Source organism: Pinus tabuliformis, chromosome 8 (assembly GCF_031772625.1).
Source record: "Pinus tabuliformis cultivar Carrire ecotype Pingquan chromosome 8, CPIR1, whole genome shotgun sequence".
Classification (NCBI taxonomy): domain Eukaryota; kingdom Viridiplantae; phylum Streptophyta; class Pinopsida; order Pinales; family Pinaceae; genus Pinus; species Pinus tabuliformis.
Genome location: NC_142294.1, coordinates 1,643,083,481 through 1,643,105,881, shown reverse-complemented (window position 1 = coordinate 1,643,105,881; position 22,401 = coordinate 1,643,083,481).

Below are 22,401 nucleotides of genomic sequence, written 5' to 3'. Positions count from 1 at the left end.
CTCCAATTATAGGACCATCATGATAAACCCTTTGTTTGCAAAGCTATTTGGAAGCATGCTAGAAAACAAAATTAGCAAGTGGGCAGAAAAAAGAGATAAGCGTGCTAAAGGGAAAGCAGGATTTAGACCTAAACATTCCACAGTTGATCGTTGTATAACTTTAAGGCACATCATTGAAAAAGTTTGGGAGAAAAAGGAAGAAGTATTTTGTTGCTTTGTTGATTTCAAAAAAGTGTTTGAGTCGGTTCCTAGGGATAAGATTTGGCACAGAATGAAGGAACTTGGGGTTCCTAAACATTTGATAGCAGTTGTGCATAGGCTGTATGAAGAGGTGAAAGTTAAAATTAGAACTTCAACAGGCATTTTTGAAAGTTTTAGAAGCGATATCGGGGTCAAGCAAGGTTGCCCACTGTCTCCTACCCATTTTGGTTTATATATCGACAAGCTTGAGGAGTGGTTAAATTCACAAGGGGGTGATGGTATCTATTTGGGCAAGTTTGTTATAAGGCTTCTTTTGTATGCAGATGACCTTATTCTGATTGCTAAATCGGCTCTTGGTTTGCAAGAGCACTTACTATCCCTTGAGAATTTTTGTAGAAGTGTGGGGATGCATTTCAATATCAGCAAAACAAAAGTAGTGATCTTCTCTAAGAGAAGAAAACATAACCAGCATAAGTTCTACTTTGAAGGCAACATTCTAAAAGAAGTTGTGGATTACAAATGCCTCGGAGTTGACTTAAAAAAAAATCTAAGCTGGAATGGTTGTAGAAAGAAAAGAACATTGGGGGGTTGGATATCATTTTATGCTTTTCAAAATAGGTGTAGAGAGGCAGAGTTATGGAACTGAAAAACCACTCAAACTCTTTTTGGGCTTCTAGTGATTCTGGTGATTCTCTATGGTTGTGAACTATGGGCCAGCGGTACATCCAATATGCAATGGAGACAAATTGAGAAAATTTAGAAGCGTTTGATTACAAACAAATTTAAGATTAAAAGTGCAGTTCCTTATGATATCTTGTGAAGTGAAACAAAGACTGCCCTTGTTGAAGCAATTGCTATGGTGCGAGTCATAAGGTATTTAAAAAAGATTGAGCAAATGGAAGAGGGTAGATGGCCTAAGGTGTCTTTAATGATAGATTGTGCAAGAGCAAAAAAACTTGGATACAGCAAAATAACAAATGGTTTAGTAAATGGGGTATTTGCTTGAACGCGTGTCCCATAAACAACAAAGAGATAAAAGCTTTTGTTATGGAAAAGTTCCACAAGCATACTTGGGATAAGGAGCTAGGAAGAAAGAAAAATTACTATATTAAAGTGTTTAATCCCACTCATAATCATCAACCAAAAGCATACATAGAGGTCAATATCTCTTGGAGAGCCAAAATTCTTATTGCTCAGTTAAGGACTAATTCTCATCAACTCCATTGTGAAACAGGGTGCTGGAAAAGGCCAAAGGAAGTGCGGGAGGAAACAGTATACATTTTTTGTTCTTTCGGAAAAGTGGAAACAGAGAAACATTTCATTTTATAATGTGAGGCCTTCAAAGACAACAGGGAAAGTTATGTAGATATGCTGGCAGCTAGCTCTTGGGATAATCTATTTAGCGAGGGGTTTGTTGAGAAGCTGGGAGCATTTATTTTGAAGCTTCACAGAAAAAGGTTGAATACATCAAGCAAATGAAGAAGCAATATGTCCCATATACTATCTTTAGCCTCCTGGATGTTAAAACAATTTCTTTCTTCTTTCTTTCTTTCTTATTGTAGCAGCTCTCTCTCTAAGGTTTGTGTTGGCAATGGCGTAGCGGATTATTTAGCTAGCATGGGTTGTAGTTCTCAGAATATTAATATGGATTTATCTTGGTTGTTTCAGGGTTGGGAGGAGGATAGGCAACGCATTAATGTTTTAATTGCAAATGATATTGCTAATTTTACTAACACTTCCTCGATGGGGTGTGTATATAGTGTTTAATTCATGTCTAAATATGTGCGTCAAATACACCATTTGTCTACTTATGGCATCTACGTGTCTGGTTAATGCATGTCCCTCCATCTCAATGCAACCAATGTCCAGTCATGTTAAATGCAAGAAGGAAGGTGTGTGTTTGTGGAGTCTCGGGGTTATTATTGGCCTAGAGGTTTTTCAATCCTTAAGAAGATGGATGGCAGTGATGCGCAGGGATTGGTCCTTTCTCTAGAGGCATTGGTTTATGGTTGTTGTGTTTGTAGGGATCTCATTGATGAAAGGGTATACTAGACGAAGAATGTTGGTCTCAAGATGTGTGTCAGGAAACACCCTTGTCCTTTCCAAGTCCGAGGGTGGTATGAAAACCCTTGGCTTAACTTGTGTCATTCTCCTCAGTACTTTAACTATAAATGTATGGAAGCGGGTTCACAGTGATGGTGGTACGTTGTAATCTAGGGTGCTGGGAGCAGGACTCCTCACCTTGTGTCTATATTCCTCTAAGCTCGGATATTTGATAACTGGGGGTAGTTTGTATCTTTATGGTGGTAATTTTGGGCATTCTTAGTGTTCTGAGGGAGACCCAGAATTGGCTCCACTCTTTCCCATAGTTGTGAACATTTCACCACAGGGTCAATGCTTTTTATTTTATTCCTCAATAACACGTCTTTAGGGTTGTTGTTTGAGTTGGTTGTGGTTCTACCCACGTCGACACTTAAGAGCACTGAATCTGCGGGAATTTCTTTTAACGGTCTTGTCTTGGTCTATGGAGTTTTTGACCCAGGAAACTTCTCAATTTGGTTTTAGGGTATATCCTTTATATTATAGTTTAAAAGCCAAAACTTCTTTTTGGGATAGTCAAATCTTTTGTTTTTATCTCTGCTCTCAGTACTTGTCTTGTGGAAGATTCCAACATTTAATTGGTGATACTGCACTAAGGTTTTCTCAGTTTACATTGTATCTATTATGGGTTTGTCAGGGTTACCTTCTTGTCTCTCAATACATATTGTCCTCACAGGGTTTTAGTCAATTTTATCCTAGACTTTTCAAACTGTTGTATATGATACAAGGGTTGTGGTTAATATTAGGTATTCCATGGATAACTTGGATGTCTAAACACTCCACAAATTCATATTCAGGTTGTGAGTATTGTCTTAGTCCAGTCCAGGTCTCAGTGCAAGTTGTGTTCTTTGTTGTACAATTTTCATTCTTCTTATGGAACTACGCCTCCTCGACAGAGGATGGCAAGTTGTAGAGGCGATGCTAGTACTTCAACTTCTCATTGTCAGAGTTAATTTGGTTGGAATTTTGTGGCTACTTACTTTGACTCTGTCCCAGTGGAGGTCCAAAGAGAGATTTAGCACCTAGAATCTAAGGATTTTAGGAATCGTCCCTACTTTTCAAATTCATAGGTGAGTGCCAAGAATCTCAAATGAGTTCTAGACCTGGGTAAGTTTAGAAAACAGAGGTTACACTTTCTACATTCTATGGTTATGCATCAACATATGGATATGCTTATCTGTATGGTTCTTCGTCACAAATAGGTGGACGACTATAAAACTTTTGCAAGGCAAGAAGACATCAAGAGACTTCTTTGAAATGTGTGTTTCTACTTGGATGATATTGTTTCTTGTTTGTGTAGGGTGGAGAAATATGTCATCTCAGATTCTGATTATGAGGAGACAATAGATATTCCTGCAGTTGTTAATGACCCACCAATTCCTCAATCTCCACTTTCTCATACTTCACCTTTGTCGCCAGTCATTATATTGGATTGAAATGGATGTTATAAGCTCAGCGAGACGTTTATGGCTATTGAAGGAATTGTCAGTGCTTATAAGGTTTTCTAAACTATTGTTGGACTATATTTGGATTGATATTGGTTTGTTTCTGCAATTTTTTTTGGTGTTGGTATACTCTTAGGATGTTGTAGGTGTTGTTTTTTTACTGGATGGATCTTCTTGAGAGAGTGGCAACCTTGGGTTTGTGTGACTATCAATTTGTTTGGTCTTAACGTATGGATTTTCCTATGACAACGTGGTGAAAATGGTCTCAGTGATTGTTGCATGGATGATTTTTCTACATGGATAGCCTTCTTGAAGTTATGGCTTTTACTATGTTGATATTTTTTGGGAGTTTTTGATGAGAAATGGACTCAATGGTGTACCTATCTAGTTTATAGTTTTGTTCTATATATGTTTAATGTTATCATCTGGTATGAGACTTGCGCTCCTAGATCAGTCATTTTGAGTTCTTAATGACTCTTTTCTATCCATATAAAATTTTGTTATTATTAAGAGAAAATGTTGCACTGGTTTACAAAAAAAAACTCTCCATCTAAGGGTTTTATGGACCATGGGTTTGACAAACCCGAAAAAAGAAACTACCATGGATTTGACAGACTCAAATAAATCACCCGACTTGGGGATGGCCTTCAAAGCAACTTTTCTTTCCTCTCTTTCTCACAACCTTGGTCCAACCTACAAGAGACGAATCAACCAAAGTAATTTGAATATTACTATTGAGAGTTGAAGGAGATTCATTTTCAGTGGCAGAAGATACCAATTCATGAGCATGCTTCAACATACCCAAAGAGACATCTTTATTTACCAACTTCCTGTTTGCATGGGGAACTGGGATCCTTGTTAAATATTCATAAGGTTGATGAGTATCGACAATATAATTCTGATTCCTCAGAATCATATCATCACCGACACCCTCATCCTATTGATAACAAATAAAAGAAGTCCCTCCTCCATAGGGTGTGGGTCACAAGGTTTCCAACTTTTAGAGTTATAGGTTCTACTGTGTCATTTCTTGTAAGAATTTGATAGAGGGAGGGAATTCTGCGAATGGCTAGTTTGAAGACAAACATGACACTAAAACACAATATTCTCATAACCCAAAGATTGGGTCCAATGATAATCACCGATTTTTAAGTTTATTTGATTTGATAACCTTTTGCTAAGGTCAATTTCCACACATGTTCTTTCATAGGTGTATAGGCCTGTTGAAGCCCCGAAAATCGGGTCTACAACAAGGGGGATACCCACCCGGTCCGGACCTTGGTTAGCAGCGCCTTTTCCGTTTGGTATAGTGGGTCCGACTGGCGATATAGGACCAGTTTCCCAATTTATGTGTGTGTGTGTGTGAAGAATTGATATTTCTCTTTCTAACAGTTTCTAAATGGAATACTTTTATTCTAATTCTAATCTAATAATAAGGAAATTGTATTCTAATAAGCAGAAATATCTAAGTCTACACTAACTGGGGGTGTAATCTTTCCGTTATGCAATCTAAAATGATTTCAAATAACAACTGGTAATAAAGATCATTCAACTGTTATGAGAAAAGAATTCAATAAGGATGAACCACTTCGTATAAAAAGTCAGACGAAACAGTTGTGGAAAACATATCGCATAATAAGCTATTCATACATTAAGCATAAATAAATAGCTATCACCGTACAAAAGTGCCAAATGATAACTCAGGCATATATGCATCAATATATAAACAATTGAACATGAAAATCACTTTAACACAAAGGCAGAAATAGTTAAGAGATAGAAGTACCATTTATAACTAGTCTTACTCATGAGCTTCAAGCGATAATGATTTATCTCTTCCTGATCTAACATCCACTAAGAGTACAAAAGTGCAACATCAGTAGCAGATATCAAATGCAAATATCAATAAATATTGTTCCATTCATTCATCAAAACCTCCTCAGAGGGTACAGAAGTGCATGTTCTGGGGATAAGTTTTTGACAAATTTCAGGACCCTTCTCTAAATGCATGAGAAGGGTTTAAATACTACTAACTAACTCTAAAAATAACTTATTAAAAAAATGTAGGATGTGGTTTAAATGACCGTCCTCATTTTAGGAAAAATAAAACAAAATAAAACTAAAATTAAATCTAAAATTAAAACAACTTCTGTATCTGCTCCTTAAAATCGCACGCATTCAGCATCTTTTTGAGAAGAGTCTATTGGCCGACTTCCGACTTTAGCTTAGCTGAGAAAACAGAATCGGTGAGAGCTGGTGCCATCTTCTCGGCAGAATTGATGATGCACTTGAGAGTCATCCACCGGCTATGTGGCTTTACTAAGTATGCCCAGTAATAATCCCAGTTCAACTTGGTTAACCTTTGGATTGCTTCTGCCTTTTCTTGAGCCTTCTGTTTCCAGTCTGTTTGTAGTTGGTGTACGTTAGGTAAATAGCCTGGAGTTCTTTCTGCGATCAAATTTTCCCTGTGCAAATTTTCATTTACACAATCAATAATACTGTTTGCTGCCATGGCTGCTCCTTCTGCTGCTTGCTCTGCCTCCCTAATTTGTTCGTCCCATTTGTTAAAGAGCATTTCTTTGTGATTTTCATTGATCCTTGGTGCACCTGCTCTTTTTCCCTCGTCTGTTTCTTGCCAAGCCAAATATTCAGTAACCCGTTTATCAACTAAATCATAATCACTTCGTAAATCTACAACTTGATTAGTGGTTTTATCACTTATTTCACAATAATAGTTCCACCGTGATATTTTTTGGCCCAATGCTTCTTGCTGTTGTAGTAATTGTTCATTCAAGGAAATGGATTCTGTGATAAATTCTGTAAGTTTAGATTATCCTTGTGCATCTCCTGTAAATCCTGTAACTGCTTTTCTGTCTCATTCAAACTTTTTTGATAACCTATTTGCATTTGTTGGAAGTCCTGCTGTAATCTTTCAAGATGTTTCTGTGCTTCATTGTTGGCGTTGGCTTGTTGCAACTGTTGTTGCAAAACTTGTACCTAGTCTTCCTTTTCTTTTAGCAGTTGTTGTACCTCAAATGCTTTATCAATAGTCACAGAGGCATATGCTCCTGCGATCTGAGATAGTTTGGTGAGATTCTCAGTGGGATTGCTAGTGGGATCTTGCCATAGGACGTCTAATTGTTCTGCGTCATGAGAGAGCACGTTTTCCAATTTCCTTTTCTTCCTCTGTCTTCTCACTACTGCTTTGTGCTGTGGGCTATAAAATATATCAAGAGGAGGAATTTCTTCTATTTTGAGCATAAGCTCAGAGGATGGGGTAATAGGAATATGCTCCATATCTGAGACATTGCTAACTATTCTTGTGACTACTTCTTTTGTTGCCTGTGCATTGCTCACAGGTGTCTTTATGGTTTGTCCTTCAAGATTGATCAAGTCATTGAAGGTTTCCCATTCTTTATCTAGTTCAGTTCTGACTGATGGTGGATGAACGACGAGAGGGGGAGGATCTATTTGCGGGGAGGTAAAATCCTGTTACAGTAGAAGTTCCGTTGACTGGGTAGTATCCTTTACTGACCCTTCGCTCTTATCCTGTTCACTTTCGGATCTTTTCGAATGTTCAGATGTTTCTTTTCCAGACTTGGATTTAGATTCGTTTGTGCCTAAACTTCCACTAAGACTAACACTTGGAGTTGGTTCCCTTACGGGTTCTAGGTGTAGTGTTTCCAAATGACTACTAGCTAACCTTCTTTCTCTGTATATTTTAAACTGTTGAAACTCTTCTGGAGAGAATTGCATTTGGTCTGCATGCAGAATTTATTTAAGTGTGCTTTTCTGTTGGAATATGTCATCGAACAGATCATCTTCTCCAGAAAACACTTTTATCTTGACTGCAGTAGTGAAATTCTTAGCAATATCATGAGGGTCAAACGGTCTTCCTGAAAATTTGAATAACTGTAAACACGTTATGTTTTTTACTTCTGTGAATGCATGGCCTACATCAAATAGTGAAAAGGCCCCACAGGCTACAGGAAATTGTGGCCAGATAGCCTTCTTTTTGTCTTTCAAATCTTTAGTCAAACCTCCTTCTCCACAGGTTTGATAAGCAATTTCTCGAGCCATGAGTTTATTAGGGACATACAAAGGCAGGACGTGAGGGGAAGCAGAACTTCCAAATACCCTGACATAAGTAAATAGTTCCTCTCCGAACCATCTTGCGACAGGGAGTATGTCTACCTTTGCTTCAGGAGAGCATCTTGGAGCATATTTATCATACAACATTCTGTATAGGGGCAACATGATTCCATGACAAATCTGGTAGAAGTGCGGAGCGAACTTAGAGTCCCACAATTCTTTATGATAGATATGGATGGGTAAGGGGTCTTGAGTTGTCCATTTCCAACCCATCACAGGAAACTTAGAAACATAACATATCGCATCCATCACATACACAGATAGGTAAAAAGGAGGATAAATTCTCTGAGAAACAGTTCGTTTAGACCGGTAATTTAAAATGGTCGTGACTAGGTTATCAGACAATATTTTAACCCAATCTACAATAGTGGCATTTTTGGCAGCATCCAATAATGGTAGCCATTCAGATGAAAATTTGTTAATGTCTGGCATTCCAAACAGTCTATAGAGCATGGTAGTAGCAAAGCAATATGGGGAGGTGAGAGAACCAATACTATACATACCATGTTTATCTTTCTTCAGCGGTTCGTCCCTCCTCGACCAATCTTTAGTGGTTTCTGCCAGGTCTTGATTTTCTTTTGCAAATTTCTCCATAAACTGCTTGTTATAAGTTGCCTATGGCTCTAGTAAATGATACATGAGCTTTAAATCCTGTGCAGCGAATGAGCCGATGAGTCCTTGACCCTGAGTTTTAAACTGTCTATTTCTGATATCAACGTTGTCCAGTATCCACTTAACCATGTCCGTGTATGGGAGAATTTTGGGCCTTGCTGCTATCCGGTGCAAGAATGAACAAGCTAGCTCTGTGATGGATGCCTCAGAAGAACTATGTGAGCCCGCAGTAGCAGTAACTTCCATTACTCTGGGATTCTCCTCTTCAAGTAGATTATACATGCCTTCCCACGTAGCTATACCAGCGTCTCTGTTACAGGCTGTGTCTGTATACAAGGGCGCCATTTCTTTCTCTTTAGAGCTCGGAGCTTTGATTTTCTTTCCCATAATATCCTGCGTACTGCTTTGTATCGTTCTCTGTTCTTCGTTCCTACAATTTACAAGTGAAGTGAGAATAATGATAAGGAAGGGTGATGGGAAAGTTTTAAATGCTGAAGATGCATAAAATATACCACCTTACGTGAAATGATTTTTCAATAAGCATGAAACCATATTCCATTAATAACTAGCAACTAACTCATTTATTAGCATTAAAGCACATAACCAGGTGTCGGTTTATGGAAAATGCTTTTTTGAACCACGAGCTCGAAATATCTACGATGAAGCGATTTTGTGATTTGCTTCGCAATATCGCAGATCGCAACATCGCAGAGTTGATAGCTTGCTATATCGCATTATCGCATTGTCGCTGTATCGCGAAATCGCAATATCGCATTATAGCAATATTGTATTGCCGCTTAATCGCAAAACTGCAATATCGCCATATCGCAATATCGCAATATTACAGGAACGTATTATATGACAATCTTTGTTAATCTATTTTATGTGAAATGTGATTTGCGATATGCATCATCGCATATTGACAATTTAAGGTGTTTCAATGTAAGTTGTGCTTGATGTATGCGATGCGATATTTGTTTATTATCGCGTATCGCGATCTCGCAATGATAGAATTCAGCTTGTAAGGAGGTATCCTGTTATCCTTTTGCGATGCGATATTTCCTAAGGAAAGATTTTTGTATTACCTTATCATAAAACTTGGATTTTTGGATTTTTGAAGGGGGTCTTCCTAAGTTTATGATGGTAAGTTTTATTTAAGAAAGGAAATTTAAGCACTAATTGATTTTTTAAATTTTTAACTAAGGGTCCCCACTTATTTAGTATTAAGAATAACACTGAATAAGAAGGGGGGTTGTTTGTGGCCACAACAATTGGCGATTCACTTGGAAGAACCAGTTATCTCTGCTGTTCTTTTGAATTTTCAAAACTCCCAAAACAGAAAATTTTCCAGAAAATTAAACTTTACTATAGAAAGACTAAGTACATTATGCTTTTGCCTATCAGTGATATTTTGTTTCTTCTATTTTCAACTTTGATTATCTACTCCCTCAAGCTAGTCTTTGTATCTACATCAGTCATTACTTGGTTTATAAAGATAAAAATAAAGTCTTCTCTGCAAATCAATTTTAAATATGCTCATTTGTCGTAGGTAGAGCCTCTGCTGCCAGCAAGCGTTTATAGCTTCGACAGGGTCACCTGTGATCCAGCAATGATCCTGTATCCTACTTAGAGAAATTTACAACCTTCAAAGAAAAATCCATTTCCACACTTTTCGCTTTCATTTTATTTTTTATCCTTAAAGAACAATGTCTTGGTTTGGTAGCCAATTCATGACATAATCATTCACTGATTTATTAACTTTGCTGAGCAAGCTGGCTCGTGATGAGACCCCTTGCCTTTTGATTGCAACAATCTTGAGTCATTGCCCTGTTGTGGTATGCAGTATTGGCAAAGTCAGCAAGCTATAATATCTATGATCGTGATAAGTTGGCTCATGATGAGACCTCTTACTCTTTAAGTTAAAGTGTATCTTTGGATCATTCTCTGAATATTGTAGTTTCCTAAGTGGGGAGGAAGTCATTGTTTCCTTAAGACAGCCCTGGACGACAATGATAGATTTTTTGGAAAGAGCCTTTCTACAGAGAATCTTCATTTTATTATTGATACCTTTCATTGGACTGAAATAAAACAATTTCTAACTAAAGATATTTTTGTCAAAGTTTATAGAGTTGAAACTAGTATCATTTCTAGGTCTAGAGTTTTTAACTGTCTCTTTCAATAGTAATGATCAAATTTTTAGAAAGAATTCTATTTATACAAGTGAAAAAACAAAATCTAGAAGAGAATTTGTGTCTTTTTCGTGAATCTCAAATGTAACCATCTACAACCAGTTTTATTATGAAAAACAAAAACAACTATCTACAAAAATATAAGAATGATCTTCTATGGAAAATATTTTTTGAGTATTTGACCATTAACAGGTAAAGAATCTCTTCTCCTTGTTAAATCCTGTAACATGAAAGTGGACGGACCTATGACTTCTACGATTTGAAAAGGACCCAGCCACATTCTTTGAAATTTTGTATGTTTCCCTTTTTCCTCATGAGCCTTGTCCCATTTCAAAACTAGATCTTCCATCTGAAAATCTTTTCTGGATATCATATTGGAATCAAAAGAGGCTTTCACTAATGCTTGATGATGAGTGTGAGTTATCTTAGCTCGTTCTCGTTGTTCTTATAACTTAATTAATTCCAGCTGCCTTAGTTGTAAGGAAGAAGTTGGTGCTTCATCAATATATTGAACCAAGGCTAAAGAGGGAATTGCCAGATGTGTTGGAAGAACCACTTCTTTCCCATAAACTAAATTAAAGGGAGAAGTGCCAATGGAGGCTTTCTGCATTATTCGATCTGCCCATAAAGCATATATTAAAGACTTATGCCAATTTTTATGATTTTGGTCAATGGTTCGCTTAATGATTATGATTAAATTGTTATTTGTAGATTCAGCTAACCCGTTCCCTTGTGGGTAATAATTGGTAGAGTATTTAAGCTTGAAACCCCTTTTGAGTGCAAATTCAGTCATTGCATTACCAGAAAAGTATGATGCATTATCAAACATTAAAGCAGAAGGCAACCCAAACCTGGATTATGAAGTGATCTATGAACTCAATGATATTTTCAGCATTAGTCATCTTGAGTGGGACTGCTTCTACCCATTTAGTAAAGTAATCTATTGCTGTAAGGATATATCTATGCTGTTTAGAAGAGTGAGGAACGATCTGACCTATTACGTCCAATCCCCACTGATCGAAAGGTTGTTCAATGTTAACTGGTTGCAGTGGCAAGAATGGTTTCTTTTGTCTCCCAGCAGCGGTCTGACAGACTTGACATTTCCTTACGTAGTTATGCGCATCTTTAAATAATGTGGGCCAGTAATAGCCTGCGCGTAAGATTTTATGAGCAGTAGCGTCTCTAGCGTAGTGTCCGCCTGCTGGCCCATTGTGGAGTTCCTGCAAGACTTTTTCAGCTTCAGATTTCTCAAGACATCTAAGGATAACAGAGTCATAATTTATTCTAAAAAGAATATCATTCACGAGTTGGTATTGTTTGGCTTTTAACCTTAGAGCTTTTTTCTTGGTATGATCGAGGTTTGAAGGAGCATATCCATTCTTTAGATAATAAATAATATCAGCATATAATGACTCAACATCGTTTAGGCTTACCTCGTATACTTGTACCTCTGCATATGGATTTTCAGACATTAGCGATGCTCAGACCAGCATTTTGCAAAAGCCTTGACCTTTTACAATACTTGTTGGCTTGATTTCTACGTCATATTCCTCTAAGGCAGTAACCCAATTGGCCCTTTTCTCACCCACATCCTTCTGTACTAGAAGATTTCTTACCGCTGGAAATGGTACTATGATTTTGGTATGTGTTTTGAGTAAAAAAGGTCTGAAATATTTAATTGCTTTGAAAACAGCATAAGCTTGTTTCTCCACGTCTGAATAATTCAACTCAGATCCTTGTAAATTGGAACTGAAAAAAGCAATTGGGGCTTCCGCCTTTTCTTGATTTGCTTGAGTGAGTATCGCAACATATGATCTATCTAAGGCAAATGTATACAAAATGAAAGGATCGGCAAAATTTGGGGTTGCTAAATATGGAGCATTAATAATTGCTTGTTTGATCAGATTGAATGCCTCATGTTTGTCTTGGCCCCATTTAAAGTTTGCGTTCTTTTTAGTCATGGCTTGTAAAGGAGACACGATTCTTGAAAAGTCTGGAACAAATCTCTTTACAAAGTTAATCTGGCCAAGGAAAGATTGCATGGCTTTCTTGTTGTGAGGTAGGGGTACTGCGGAAATCTCCTTGATTCTGTTAGGATCAATGTGAATTCCAGATTTTGACACTATGAATTCGAGAAGTTTTCCGTCACTTAATGCGAAAAAGGATTTTTTCGGGTTAAGTGAAATTCCACACCTTAAAAAACGCCGGAAGATTTGTTTTAAATCTCTGAGATGGTTGTTTCGTTTCTTGGAATACACAGTGATATCATCCAAATAGATTACCACTGATTTTTTAACTAACCCCTTGAATGCGATGTCCATGGCTCTCTGAAATGTGGCACCTGCGTTAATCAAACCAAATGGCATCTTTTGATATGCGTATGTGCTCCATTTAGTTCTGAATGTAGTTTTTAATTGATCATCGGGATGTACCAACACTTGATTATATCCTGAGAATCCATCCAAGAATGACATTAATTCTGAGCCCGCAACTGCCTGCAATATTTGTTCCATGGGGGGCAAAGGAAAATTATCCTTTTGGCAGGCCTTGTTAAGATTTCGAAAGTCAATGCAGATTCTAATATTTCTGTTTTTATTTCTAACAGGTACCATATTGGAGACCCATTTAGAATGTCTAACGGGAAAAATTATTTTGGCTTTCAATAACTTATTGAGTTCAGTTTTGATCTGATTCTCTAAATTGGGATGGATTTTTCTCAACTTTTGTTGGACAGGTTTTTCATTATCGATCATTGGGATAGTATGTTGGATGATGGAGGTGTCGTATGTTTTGAGTTCATTGTAATTCCAAGCAAAGACACTTTTGTATTGTCTCAAGAGATGAAAATACGCTAATTTTTCTTCAGGGGCTAGGCCAAGGCCTAGGTTGATATTTTGCGGTTTAGCATCAGTTCCTAGATTTACTAATTCATAATTCAAAGTTGAACTTTGTAGTTTTGAATTGGTAGATCTTTTGAATCGATCTTTCAAATCATAAAGGTCTTCTAACTTGACTACTGATTTAGGTATAGCATTGTTAGTACTATTCTGTTGCAATTGTTGGTCATGTTGGTCTTCGTCAATTATTTGATTGGTGTAGGATCCTTCAGATGTGAGGAAACTCACGATATCAGGATCATCGTTGAAAATCCTCCAATTGGTAATGTTATCAGGAATAGATGGTCTAAAAATTAACTCAATTGAAAATCGGTCAAGGCTAAAATCTTCTGAAGGAATGAGCTTGGAAGCTACGTTGGCTAAGAGGTCTACACTAGCATTCTGGAGTCTGGGAATTGATGAAATATTAAATGCTATAAAGTGTTCAGTCAGATCTTGAACTAAAGATTGGTAATGCTTTAAATGACCTGATAAACAGTGTAGAGTATTCCGTACCTATCTGATTACAATTTCAGAATCTCCAAAAACTTGAAGGTATTTGACGCCTAAGCCGATTGCTTTGTATAACCCTTGGATTAAAGCCTCGTATTCTGCAGTATTGTTGGTGCAATCAAATTCGAGTCTGAAAGCTAGCATACTTTTATCTCCCTATGGGCTTATTAACATGCATCCTGCTCCTGCTCCTTCATTAGACTTAGAGCCATCAAAAAATAATTTCCAAAATAAAGATTTATTTACAGGACTATCTATAAAATTAATGCATTTAGAACTATTTGTTTGAGAGAAATTTTCTACTTGAGATAAAACAAAATGTTCTAAGTAAGGTGAAGTATGAGCATTAAAATTTCCTAGGAAAGAATCTACTGAATAGTTGCCAATGATGTTAGAATTATATGCTACTGGTTCATTTTCTCCCTCGAGTTTTGTTACTATATATTTCTGATGTTTTTCCCGCTCAACTTTTATCTGATTTGGTTTACCATTGTAAGGGAGCCACATATGCGACCAATCCGTTGCAAAGTATCCATGAAGTTTTTCTGACCAATCTCTGCTAAGAATTAAGCCATAAAATTCCGGAATATCAGCAACTAAAATGTCAATAACTTGACATACCTTTGGGTTGGATGATAGCCTTATGGTAACCTGATTTAATTCGCTAATCACTTCAACTCTCGATCAATCTAGCTGAACTATGCGCACAACGGATTTCTGTGGTTGAACGTTCAATTTTGCACATATTGATCTTGGTAAAATATTTAATGAAGCTCCAGAATCTACTAAGCAATTATGCACGTTTTTATTGAAAATTCCATAAGTAAGGAGAAATGGGGGAGTATGAGATCTCGATCTTCCTCCAATTAATGCGATATTGTTTGGATCAATTTTATTAATCGCATTAGTTGGAGGTCTTCCCATGTCATGGGAAGCTTGAGAGATTAGAGCGGTTGGTAAAGGTGCAATTGGTACAACAAGTAATTCTTTCAAAAGTACCTTTTGCTGGTGTTTTAACTTGCTCAATTCGAAAAAGGTAATATTGGCCCTAGTCTTTTTCATGTCTTCTATGATATTATACTCCATTTCATCTGAAACGATTAGCGTTTTAGATGGAGTTGATGTGTCTGTTTGGACTGGGCCGGTTTGAGTCGCTTTAGGTGATGTTTTCTTGGCTGCGACTTTATCCTTAGTCATCGAGCTTGTGCTCTTTGGCTTAGGTGTAGGTTGAGGAGGATCAAGTTGATTTCTGTTGCGAGTACTAATCGGGAATGCCTCTTGATCCTCTTCATCTGGGAGGATGAAATCCCACATGCCTTGCAACTCTACAACTTCTTCTTCATCGGTATGTTCTTCAGTAGCGATTTCCTCTTCTTCTTCTTCTGATTCAACATTTGTAATAGCGTTAGGGGGTTTGGAATCGGTTGAAGGATTTCTTTTAAAAGGCCTGTATGGCTTTTTAGAAGAAGTTTTTGCCACTTGTTTCTTAATGTCGACCATCTCGTTAGACATGGTCTTCAAAACTTTTTGTAATCCTTCTAAATCGAATGGATCTTTTGATTGTTTTTTCTTGGGATCTTCTTTAAAATAAACCTTCTTAGATTTTCGTTCCTCTATCACGTTTTTCTTTTCTAGGGCCATAATACGTTTCTCTAATGCTATTGCTTCTTTCATATTTTCAACTAAGGTTGTTTTGTTAGCCCTATCAACAAAGATTGCTAAGTTTGATGGTAAAGCAGTAATGTACCATTCACTTCGCACTTCTTCGCTAGGCTGGGAAGCAGTAGGAATTTTGTTTAAGATTTTATTGAAACGTAAATTGAAATCTTTGATAGGTTCTCTTGACTCGGCCTTAAGGTTAGACAAATCGTTGATCAGTGTCGCTGTAGACCTGTCATCACCGAACTTGGTCAGGAATTGTTCTTGGAAGATGTCCCAACTAGTAATAGATCCAGATGGTAATGAGAAATACCATGATCCGGCTGTTCCTTGCAGAGTATAAGGGAAAATTCGAACAACAGCGTCTTCGTTGGTAACTCCATTAAGATTTATGGATAGCATAAATTTATTTATATGTTCTTACACTAGCATGCCTCCCTAAGGATTAAACTTAGGCAGCCATTTTTCAGGATGGGCCAACAGCTGACTCAAGGGAGCAGGCATTAAGATTTCCCTGGGTTATTCCATGGAGATTGGGCCATCGCTGAACTACTAATAGAGGAAAGTGCAGAAGATGATCCCTGCGGTTGAGAAGATGAGGATATTACGACTCCAGATGGTTGAGAAGGAGTTGTGGAAGTTCCAGTGGGCTGATGGAAAATGATCTGAAGTGGAGGAGTGGATGGTTGACTTCGCGGTGAAGAGGTTGAGATGGATGATGATGATGAAAGAGTCTCGCTATCGGACCCTTTAGGAGACTTCCTTGCTCTCTTCCTTGTATGTAGAGGCAACTCGGTTGGCTGAACACCAAACTTTTCACTCTTTAATCTGGTAAGAGGATGAGCATGATTATATTGTGAAGTCACGCTGCCTTGAGATTTATCAGATTTTTGGGGAGATATAGAAAATTGCTGAAGTTTGTGAATCAAAGATTCAACTTCAGGAGGTTCAATAGTATATTGTTCTGAAATGTCAAGGTTTGTAGCAGCGGTTGTTGTTCCAGCGACTTCTGACTCTGGATTTAAATGCAATGGAGAAGTTGGGGGAGATGGTGAGGGCGATTTACTCTTAGAATGGTATTTAGATTTAGATTTGCTTGCCATTCACAGTTCGGAGCCCTCCTTCTAGCGCCAAATATGTTGAAGCCCCAAAAATTGGGTCTACAACAAGGGGGATACCCACCCGGTCCGGACCTTGGTTAGCAGCTCCTTTTCCGTTTGGTATAGTGGGTCCGATTGGGGATATGGGACCAGTTTCCCAATTTATGTGTGTGTGTGTGAAGAATTGATATTTCTCTTTCTAACAGTTTCTAAATGGAATACTTTTATTCTAATTCTAATCTAATAATAAGGAAATTGTATTCTAATAAGCAGAAATATCTAAGTCTACACTAACCCGGTAAAGATCATTCAACTGTTATGAGAAAAGAATTCAATAAGGATGAACCACTTCGTATAAAAAGTTAGACGAAACAGTTGCGGAAAACATATCGCATAATAAGCTATTCATACATTAAGCATAAATAAATAGCTATCACCGTATAAAAGTGCCAAATGATAACTCAGGCATTCATGCATCAATATATAAACAACTGAACATGAAAATCACTTTAACACAAAGGTAGAAATAGTTAAGAGATAGAAGTACCATTTATAACTAGTTCTACTCATGAGCTTCAAGTGATAAAGATTTATCTCTTCTTGATCTAGCATCCACTAAGAGTACAAAAGTGCAACATCAGTAGCAGATATCAAATGCAAATATCAATAAATCCTGTTCCATTCATTCATCAAAACCTCCTCAGAGGGTACAAAAGTGCATGTTCTGGGGATAAGGTTTTGACAAATTTTAGGACCCTTCTCTAAATGCATGAGAAGGGTTTAAATACTACTAACTAACTCTAAAAATAACTTATTACAAAAATGTAGGATGCAGTTTAAATGACCGTCCTCATTTCAGGAAAAATAAAACAAAATAAAACTAAAATTAAATCTAAAATTAAAACTACTTCTGTATCTGCTCCTTAAAATCGCACGCATTCAGCATCTGTTTGAGAAGAGTCGGCTGGCCGACTTCCGACTTTAGCTGAGCTGAGAAAACAAAATCAGCGAGAGTTGGCGCCATCTTCTCGGCAGAATTGATGATGCACTTGAGAGTCATCCACTGGCTATGTGGCTTTACTAAGTATGCCCAGTAATAATCCCAGTTCAACTTGGTTAACCTTTGGATTGCTTCTGCCTTTTCTTGAGCCTTCTGTTTCCAGTTTGTTTGTAGTTGTTGCACGTTAGGTAAATAGCCTGGAGTGGTTTCTGTGATCAAATTTTCACTGTGCAAATTTTCATTTACACAATCAATAATACTGTTTGTTGCCGTGGCTGCTCCTTCTGTTGCTTGCTCTGCCTCCCTTATTTGTTCGTCCCATTTGTTAAAGAGCATTTCTTTGTGATTTTGATTGATCCTTGGTGCACTTGCTCTTTTTCCCTCATCTGTTTCTTGCCAAGCCAAATATTCAGTAACCCGTTTATCAACTAAATCATAATCACTTCGTAAATCTACAACTTGATTAGTGGTTTTATCACTTATTTCACAATAATAGTTCCATTGTGATATTTTTTGGCCCAACGCTTCTTGCTGCTGTAGTAATTGTTCATTCAAGGAAATGGATTCTGTGATAAATTCTGTAAGTTTAGGATTATCCTTGTGCATCTCCTGTAAATCCTGTAACTGCTTTTCTTTCTCATTCAAACTTTTCTGATAACCTATCTGCATTTGTTGGAAGTCCTGCTGTAATCTTTCAAGCTATTTCTGTGCTTCATTGTTGGCGTTGGCTTGTTGCAACTGTTGTTGCAAAACTTGTACCTGGTCTTCCTTTTCTTTTAGCAGTTGTTGTACCTCAGATGCTTTATCAATAGTCATAGAGGCATACGCTCCTGCGATTTGAGATAGTTTGGTGAGATTCTCAGTGGGATTACTAGTGGAATCTTGCCATAGGACGTCTAATTGTTCTGCGTCATGAGAGAGCACGTTATCCAATTTCCTTTTCTTCCTCTGTCTTCTCACTACTACTTTGTGCTGTGGGCTATAAAATATATCAAGAGGAGGAATTTCTTCTATTTTGAGCATAAGCTCAGAGGATGGGGTAATAGGAATATGCTCCATATCTGAGACATTGCTAACTGTTCTTGTGACTACTTCTTTTATTGCCTGTACATTTCTCACAGGTGTCTTTATGGTTTGTCCTTCAAGATTGATCAAGTCACTGAAGGTTTCCCATTCTTTATCTAGTTCAATTCTGACTGATGGTGGCTGAACGACGAGAGGGGGAGGATCTATTTGCGGGGAGGTAAAAGCCTGTTGCTATAGAAGTTCCGTTGACTGGGCAATATCCTTTACTGATCCTTCGCTCTTATCTTGTTCACTTTCAGATCTTTTCGAATGTTCAGATGTTTCTTTTCCAGACTTGGATTTAGATTCGTTTGTGCCTGAACTTCCACTAAGACTAACACTTGGAGTTGGTTCCCTTACGGGTTCTAGGCGTAGTGTTTCCAAAGGAATACTGGCTAACCTTCTTTCTTTGTATATTTTAAACTGTTGAAACTCTTCTGGAGAGAATTGTATTTGGGCTGCATGCAGAATTTCTTTAAGTGTGCTTTTCTGTTGGAATATGTCATCGAACAAATCATCTTCTCCACAAAACACTTTTATCTTGACTGCAGTAGTGAAATTCTTAGCAATATCATGAGGGTCGAACGGTCTTCCTGAAAATTTGAATAACTGTAAACACATTATGTTTTTTACTTCTGTGAATGCATGGCCTACATCAAATAGTGAAAAGGCTACAGGAAATTGTGGCCAGATAGCCTTCTTTTTGTCTTTCAAATCTTTAGTCAAACCTCCTTCTCCACAGGTTTGATAAGCAATTTCTTGAGCCATGAGTTTATTAGGGACATACAAAGGCAGGACGTGAGGGGAAGCAGAACTTCCAAATACCCTTACATAAGTAAATAGTTCCTCCCCGAACCATCTTGCGACAGGGAGTATGTCTACCTCTGCTTCAGGTGAGCATCATGGAGCGTCTTTATCATACAACATTCTGTATAGGGGCAACATGATTCCATGACAAATTTGGTAGAAGTGCGGAGCGAACTTAGAGTCCCACAATTCTTTATGATAGATATGGATGGGTAAGGGGTCTTGAGTTGTCCATTTCCAACCCATCACAGGAAACTTAGAAACATAACATATCGCATCCATCACATATGCAGATAGGTAAAAAGGAGAATAAATTCTTTGAGAAACAGTTCTTTTAGACCGGTAATTTACAATGGCCGTGACTAGGTTATCAGACAATATTTTAGCCCAATCTACAATAGTGGCATTTGTGGCAGAATCCAATAATGGTAGCCATTCAGATGAAAATTTGTTAATGTCTGACATTCCAAATAGTCTACAGAGTATGGCAACAGCAAAGCAATATGGGGAGGTGAGAAAACCAGTACTATACATACCATGTTTATCTTTCTTCAGTGGTTCGCCCCTCCTCGACCAATCTTTAGTGGTTTCTGCCACTTGATTTTCTTTTGCAAATTTCTCCATAAACTACTTGTTATAAGTTGCCTGTGGCTCTGGTAAATGATACATGAGCTTTAAATCCTGTGCAGCGAATGAGCTGATGAGTCCTTGACCTTCAGTTTTAAACTGTTTATTTCTGATATCAACGCTGTCCAGTATCCACTTAACCATGTCCGTATATGGGAGAATTTTGGGCCTTGCTGCTATCCGGTGCAAGAATGAACAAGCTAGCTCTGTGATGGATGCCTCAGAAGATTAACTATGTGAACCCGCAGTAGCAGTAACTTCCATTACTTTGGGATTCTCCTCTTCAAGTAGATTATACATGCCTTCCCACGTAGCTATACCAACGTCTCTGTTACAGGTTGTGTCTGTATGCAAGGGCGCCATTTCTTTCTCTTCAGAGCTCGGAGCTTTGCTTTTATTTCCCATAATATCCTGCATACTGCTTTGTATCGTTCTCTGTTATTCGTTCCTGCAATTTACAAGTGAAGTGAGAATAATGATAAGGAAGGGTGATGGGAAAGTTTTAAATGCTGAAGATGCATAAAATATACCACCTTATGTGAAATGATTTTTCGATAAGCACGAAACCATATTCCATTAATAACTGGCAACTAACTCATTTATTAGCATTAAAGCGCATAACCAGGTGTCGGTTTATGGAAAATACTTTTTTGAACCACGAGCCCGAAAGATCCGCGATGAAGTGATTTTGCAATTTGCTTCGCAATATCGCAGATCAAAACGTCGCAGAGTTGATAGCTTGCTATATCGCATTATCGCATTGTCGCTGTATCGCGAAATCGCAATATCGCATTATAGCAATATTGTATTGCCGCTTAATCGCAAAACTGCAATATCGCCATATTGCAATATCGCAGGAACGTATTATATGACAATCTTTGTTAATCTGTTTTCTGCGAAATGCGATTTGCTATATGCGTCATCGCATATCGGCAATTTAAGGTGTTTCAATGTAAGTTGTGCTTGATGTATGCGATGCGATATTTGTTTATTATCGCGTATCGCGATCTCGCAATGATAGAATTCAGCTTGTAAGGAGGTATCATGTTATCCTTTTGTGATGCGATATTTCCTAAGGAAAGATTTTTGTCTTACCTTATCATAAAACTTAGATTTTTAGATTTTTGAAGGGGGTCTTCCTAAGTTTATGATGGTAAGTTTTATTTAAGAAAGGAAATTTAAGCACTAATTGATTTTTTAAATTTTTAACTAAGGGTCCCCACTTATTTAGTATAAGGAATAACACTGAATAAGAAGGGGGGTTGTTGGTGGCCACAACAAGGCCATACTGCCTTGAGAGGTATCTGTGGTAAGATAACGGCCCAAGGAATTACATATGCCCAAAAAAACTAAAAAGTGTCATAGATGGGCAGACAAATTAGAAGTCGAACACCGAAAATTATTTCACCGAATTTTGGCAAAAAAAGCTCCAAAACTTATAATAATTAGACAATGCCTATAAACTCTCATCTTTTCTTTTGTGATGGGATGATGATAAGTAGTTAATTTATGTATTTTCTTTGATATATTTGATCCAAATTCATAACTGCAATATATCTATATATCTATATATATATATATATATATATATATATATATATATATATATATATATATATATATATATATATATATATATATATATATATATACATACATTAAAGTTAGTATTTGGTTCCATATGTGAAATTAAGGATAAATCTTATTAAAAAATACATGTTTTCATTGGAGGTAGTTTCTTCTAAGATTATAAGAGATATTGACATTTTTACAAACAATATTTAGGTTCAACCAAATTTTGTCATAAATTACTTCTAATTGTTTGACAGTTTATCTTTTTTGAATATAAGAAAACATGTGAACAAGCCAAGATCTAAAAGAATATCTAATAAGAGTGAGCTCTACTCCCTTATGGACCATCAGTAGGTTATTTCAAATAGTGTAGTCTTCCTTAAATAGTAGTGACGTGTTAATCTAGATTTGCAAATCACAGAGTGATGGTTGTCCTCAATGTCAATTAAGATAGGTTATGCCACTTTTGGGGGAAAACATCAA